Here is a 7,397-nt window from a genome sequence, read left to right as displayed (position 1 = left end):
AACAAATGAAAAGTGTCTAATGATCGTTAAATTTATCGTCATTGGCATGCGGGCGAACAGGTGGAGATGGGCTTTCAGTCACGCCCATTTTTCATTTCATTTAATACTACGCCACAATATATACAACATTAGCGCCTACTCTTGCACTCGGCTTTTCGACTAACGCTATCAGACGACGCTTCCGTCGTCGCTCGGGTACAAATACCACACATACTTACACTACAAACAAAAATGTTTCTGTTTCGGTTCCGTCGCAGAACTCTCTGATAAAGTCCCTCCAGCCCTCCTCCCCGCCCACCAATCATCACACTCTTTGCACTCCAAAAAAAAAAAAAAACCCATTCCCATTTGTTTTGCACTTGAATTGCGGCAGGCGTTGTATTTATAGTATTTGTAGTCATGGCTTTTCAGTGCGAGAGAGTAAATATCTCTATATATGAACGTATATATGGCGATTTTGCATGCTTATAGCGATAGCGTGTAATTACTTATATCCGATACCCAGTGGATGACAGAGTACTATACTCGGAGATAAAAAAAAAACCGAGAACAGCTCATTTAGGACAGTTTTCGTTATTTTTTCCATCGGAGAGGAAAGCACACGAAATATTCTCCTGGTCTTCACTTAAAGCGGCGTCCTTACAATATTACGATTTTGATTGAAATATATTTTCAAATACTTTTTTTTGCATTCTCCTTAAAAGGCATTCGAGTCAGCTTAAAATCCATGAGTTAGTGCTGAATAATAATTCGAAGATCAGGCAATCCATCATGTAAAAGGTTTTAATCGATTAATAACCTTATCAAACAGTTTGAAATGAACATTCATATTCTTTAACCTCCCGCCTTCGCTTAACACGGTCTTTTTCAAGATCATGACCCATGTTAAGCGAGGGCCAGGTGTACAAGAAGTTATTTAGTTAAAGGATAACTTGGCAAATGTCATATTTAAAATATTATTTAGAGAAATTATCAAACTTACTGTCAGTTGATTGACACCTGATTAAGTAGTGCTAATTATGCGATTCATTATGATTTTGAAATTCATTATTTTGCGGTTGGGTAGACTTGTTTCATTGTCAATCTTTATCAGTATGTGTCATTCATTTGTGCCAGATAAACAAAACTGCAGCTTTAGGTCATAGTAACTGAAAGAAAACTGCTCCAGCTGAGCGAACCTTAGTGTACGGTTCAAATGTGCTGAAAATTGGCTGATGGGACAAATACAAAAACGTTCTAGGCATACAAGAAAGTTAAAAAAGTATGAACTGAAAGTAAATTATGAATAAAAAATATCAAAGAAGCTAACATCGGCTATGCCGAAGTTTATATACCCTTGCAGTCCTTGGTAATAATAATTTTACATGTTCAAAATTTGTTTTCTACAACTCAATTCATCAATATACAAACAAAACAATTTTACTCTCTATTTTACAATTATTTTACAATTACATATGTAAATTTCATAGCATACTCCGATTTTTATGAAAATGTTTCTTCTAGTGGTCCGATCCTGATGGTTTTCATACTTTATTTTTCCCGGGTAATAAAAAACCCCGAAAAAAATGTCAGCCCGATAGCTCTTAAGACGGCTGAGTAAAACGCAGTGCGATACTTAGGTATCCACTTCAATCGATTAACACAGACGGACGGACAAACGGACATGGCTATATCAACTTAGCTTCTCATGCTGATCAAGAATATATATACTTTATGGGGTCGGAAACGTCTCCTTCTGTGCGTTACAAACATCTGACCAATTTTATAATACCCTCTGCAAGGGTATAAAAATATAGACATGGATATAGATTCTAGCAAAAGTCGAATAAGAAGTTGGTTTTGTATTGAGCCCAACTAATAAATGGTATAAAAAAAAACATAATATAGCTTAAGAGTAAAAATTAACTTAAAGACTTTAAAGTTTATCAAAAGAAACACAGCTGACGACGATTCTGACATAAGAATTAATCATAAAATGTGTACTATCTTTTCAAGTATACACAAAGTATCAAATAGTCGACTAATCTAATTCAAATGTAATTTTATTTTTATTTATTGCCTCTTCGGGGTATTATCTTTGCGGTAGTAGTCGAGAGTCGAGTTGAACGGGGGGACACAATCGGGCAACTAATTGCCGAGCTGCAATCACATTTGATGACGCATTCCATATGATATCGTCACTGACCCATATCACGGTAAGTATAAATGTACCTCCTATGTTTGTATGTATGTAGATTCCTCCTTTAAGCGAAATTGTTAATTTAGCTCTGGCATTATTTTCTATTTGATTTTGAACGAGTTTTTGTTGGCTGTTGCTAATTGCCAGGCTATCCACCATTCAAACGCATGCAATCTACGCACTCCACTTTGGTCGTACGTATCTAAATCAAATTGTCGGAGCTGTCAATAAACTGCACACATTATGCAGCTGCCGGTCGACAAAAAACATGAAAAACAATTTAGAAACGCCACAAATCAGCGGCTCAATGACCGCGACTGCAAAATGGGGAATGCGAAAGAGATACAGATACAGATACAACGGCAATAAGAGATAGAGATACACACACACACTGTCATACCGACACACCGCAAGATACACTGAGATCTCAAGATACTACATACATTCATAACAACATAACAGGCAATATACATATGTGAGCGGCAATCAATAAAAGCGAAATGCATTGAAACAGGTGCAACAGGGGCAAAAATGACAGGCCGCCTGCCGGCCCAGGTCTGCGCGTCTCCGCGCCTCTGCGCTGGTGAAGGGAAATGAAACGCCTGATGACACACTAAAGTTTCAAGCCCCGCAGCGGTGGGTGGCAACTCTGGCTGCCTCACACTATCTCTCTTCTCCTCGGCTGATGCTGCTGCCGACGTGCTGCTGACGTGCTGCAGCTGTGCACCACATGTTGCTGCCGCTATTGCGGCTGCCTCATTGGGGCGGTACTATTGGGCGCCCATTAGCGGGCCGTCGCTGTTGTTGCCGCCGCTGCTAATGGCAGCAGCTTTCTGAAATGAGCACAGCAGGTGCAGGTGCGCCACAGCTCGCTCGATCAGGCCCAAAAAGAAAAAACTGAAAAAAAAAAAATCAGAAAAAAAAAACGTTGACAAATTTACAGCAAGCGTTCGCTCAAAAATGGCCGTCGGCAATTCATTTGCCTGCCACCCGATGACTAACCGGACGAAATGATGGACACTAAATGGTCGCCAGATTTATGGCGAGCACCAACGCCATCACCGCACTTCGTTTGCTAATACAGTGGCTATTGGCTAACAATTACCATGTCGATCCTCTCAAACCTCACCTAGAAGGATCCCAAATGCATCTAAAACCGATAGCCAGAAGAGATTTGGGGGACTGCAACTCAGCGATGAAAAAGATGAAAAAGATTTGGATAATCAATATTTTGCTCGTGGTTTCTCCAACATTGAGGAGGAGGATCTTATGTTTTGTGGTTACACTTAACCAATTAAGACTGTACAAAAGAAATATCTCACACCACATTCGTTTTATACTCGAGCCCACATATTATTCAACTAGTTTATGTTGGCCGACTTTTCAATGTTACTCATACGCACCTGTGGCACTCGTCCGTCTTCTCGGTCCGTTCGTCTCTGACATTCATTTGCAATATTTTCACGCTTTTTTTTTGTGTGTTTTTTTGCTTTTTCTTAGTTGTCACAACAATTGACACTTTAAGTTTTTAAATAAGTTGCCGTCGTCGCAATCGCATTGCTGTTGCTGCTGCTGTCGTATCAAAAGTTGTTGTTGCTATTGGTGATGCCTTGCAATGTTGCTGCCGCTGCTGCTGCGGCTGCTGCTGGGCACTGGCATCCAATGAAAGACACATCGACAGCAGCTGCGCGCCAAATTAACAAAAATTCACAAAATGCCGCTAGCAATTTTCCAAGCATTTTGTTGTTGTTATTATTTAACGTGTGAATACAAATGTGCGTATGAGTGTGTGTGTGTGTGTGTGTGTGTGAAAACAAAGTAAAATTTATGTGTTTTGTTTAATAATAAAGAAGAGAAATTCTATAACATTGTATGCACAAAATATTCACGCTTTTAATTTATGACAAACATAAATGAAGACAAAAGCTTTTGACAAAACAAAAACAAATTTTTGAGATATATTTGTCATTAGATGTAGGCAACGAATTTCTTATACCCTTCAACAGTTTTGCTTTCTTATTATATACCTCAAGGAAAAAGTATCAGATCATTGATAAAAGAAAGCCGGAGAAAGATCAATATAAAACATAATATATACAAAACCAGAGGGCAGGGGCTAACTTCGACCACGTCAAAGTTTGTATACCCTTGCAACTTTTATGGTAACTCTTTCCTTACCTATAGGCTAAAGGCTAAAGGCTAATGTTTGCGAAAGGACGGCCTACAATCTTAGCATAGGAAAAAACTAAGATATTGATCAAAGTCACTGTTTTCCACCGATCGTTCCTATGGGAGCTATATGATATAGTTACCCGATCCCTATCAAATTTGGCACAGTCATTAACAGATATATTAAACTAACAAATATTTAATTTAAAAGCAATCGCGTCAAAAGTAACGAAGTTATTGACCAAAGTCACTGTTTTGGAAAGATCGTTCCTATGGGAGCTATATGATATAGTCACCCGATCTTGATCAAATTTGGCACAGTCGTTTATATGTGTAATTAACGCACCAATATTGAATTTCATGACAATAGGTCAGAAAATAACGAAGTTATTAAGAAAAGTCACTGTTCGTGACTTTGCCATTTGTATGGGAGCTATATGATATAGTGATCCGATTCGGCTGAATCCGAGATATACATCGCCTGCAGTATATACAAGCCTACATGCAAAATTTCAGCTCTGTAGCTCCAACGGTCTAGGAGGAGTTTGCGTTGATCCAGACGGACGGGCAGACGGACAGACGGACGGACGGACGGACGGACGGACGGACGGACGGACGGACGGACATGGCTATTTGAACTCGTCTCGTTGTGCTGATCAAGAATATATATACTTTATATGGTCGGAAATGCTTCCTTCTATGCGTTGCACACTTCTGACCAAAATTAATATACCCTTTTTGCAAGGGTATAAAGATCAACTTTTGTATTTGTACGCTTTGCATTCTTTTTCTCATCCTGTGATTCTCAACTAGTTTATGCATTGAAAGATGAGTACTAACGCATTTATCGAAGTATTTTGAAATTGATAAACAAAAATAAACTTGAGCCCGCAAACTCTAAGGTTTAAGATCGAAAATATGATACAAAATATAGAATTTCGACGCAAATTCCTTTCATATACAATAAAAAATAAAAAATCTAGTTTAAATTTCCAATTGTTTACCTCGACATGGACACAAGGAATTCATTTAGTTCGAATATCTGATATATGCAATTTGAAATGTTTATAAACTTTACACAATTCGTGTAAAGTGTATAACAATATGGGGGCTTTAAATTCAACAAATGAGGCAAACTAATTAAGACAATGGGAATGTGAGCAAATAAACGAAGAACAAATAAACTTATGAATTCGAAAAATGAATTTTTAGATGTTGTAAATCAATATGAATTGGCATCAAAGGCAGTTTGTTAATAATGAGTGTAAACTGTATATACTTATATATTAACATTTAGATTTGTATTATATAAAAAAATGATCTATTAACAAAGAAATCAATTGCTATCACTTACCACAATTTAACACAATTTTACAAACAGATGAGAATTTCTGAAATGATTTTCAATTAAACAAGTATGATTAAATGTTTGTTTGCTCGGTTTTTAAGCAAAAACTAAAATGATTCTTACATTTCCAATTTGTATATTTCGTGATTGAAACGTTTTTCATACAGTCAACCACGCCCATTTTCGTGTCTCACGCACACGTGAAAAACAATTGAAATAAGTGCCTTTTTTGGGTCTTGTCTTGGAAATATCAATTCTCGCAATGTTGAACTTCTTTGACCCACTGACCAAACCGCCAATGGATCCTCCCCCCCCTCTCTCTCTCTGTCTTTCTTTGTGGTCACGGTGAAAGTCTCATTGTCTATGCTCTCGCCCATTTATGGGGCGTTAGTCTTGCAATTAGTTAGTGTCATTTAGACAAATTGCCCAAAAGCAACAACAACAACAACAACAACAACAGGAACAGCAACAAACAAACTAACTACACTATGCAAAACTCTGAAGTGGAAGCAAAGCAAAGCAAAGCAAAAAAAAAATAATGTTGAAAAACAACGCCCCGCAATTAGACAATGATGTCAAAAGAAAAGTCCATTAGATGTGCTTGCAGCAGAGGCTCAAACTCAGACTCAGACTCAGAGTCAGACTGCGAGACTGGAATTGGGTTTGGTATTGGTAGGAAGTCAGTTGAGGCCACCTTATCGCGCTAGGCAATCTGCATGAATCGGACTGCATCTGCAACGGGCCTCTCTCGTAACTGTAACAAACTCTTGACTAGGCGCTGAGGCGACGGCCCACGGGCGTCTGCACAACACTTCATCGACACTGAGCCACCAGCCACCAGCCACCAGCCAACAACGCGCAACCACCAACTGGTATTTCCCCAGCACCAGCAACACAGCATCAGCATCAGCAGTGGCTGACTAACCGTACAACAAGCCGCCAAGTGTGGCAACCGCATGCAACAGGTGGCCGCAAAAAGAAAAAAAAAAGAGGAGAAAAAAAACTAAAACTTACATAGATACAAGGCCTGCTGCTGGTGGACTCGACTCGACTGGACTAGATGATTACCTACTACTACTTCTGCTGCTGCTGCCGCTGCTGCCGCTGCAGTCCCTGTCCAAAACGTGCACCAACTTAAACTGGAGCAGTTTTCATATTGGCAGGCAGGCAGCGACGAGTTTTCCAGGTGAAATGAAATGACTGGCTAGCTTCTGGTCCTTCCTCTCTAGTCTCCTCTCCTCCTAATACAACACACACACACACACACACACACATACAAACACATTGAGCGATGATGTATTTATGCTAAATTGCAAGTTAATTAATGTTGTCGTTTAATTCAAACGTTAAAGTGGCAAAATGTTGCTGCTATTGCGGATGGAAAATGGCAGAGAAAGATAAAAAAATATATTCAGGAAATTGTCAGAGCGAATCCACTAAAAATCTATTAAAGAAAAAAGCTTCAACTATGTAAATGAAATGCAACAATAAATTCAACAATGTCCGTGCATTCATTAATACAACTTTGACTTTGAAAAAATGAATTAAAAATCTATTTGATGATGATTTGAATTTAAAATTTAGCAAGACGATCACCTAAGCTCATTACAATTAAATTCTTTTACTTTTAGTCCTTTCATGACTTCATCCTAAGGACCTCAAGATGCACTTTGTCAAGGTAAACACTTGACACTTGATAAA

The sequence above is a fragment of the Drosophila willistoni genome, assembly GCF_018902025.1.
Source record: "Drosophila willistoni isolate 14030-0811.24 chromosome XR unlocalized genomic scaffold, UCI_dwil_1.1 Seg144, whole genome shotgun sequence".
NCBI lineage: Eukaryota > Metazoa > Arthropoda > Insecta > Diptera > Drosophilidae > Drosophila > Drosophila willistoni.
Note: the sequence above shows the minus strand (reverse complement) of the source record.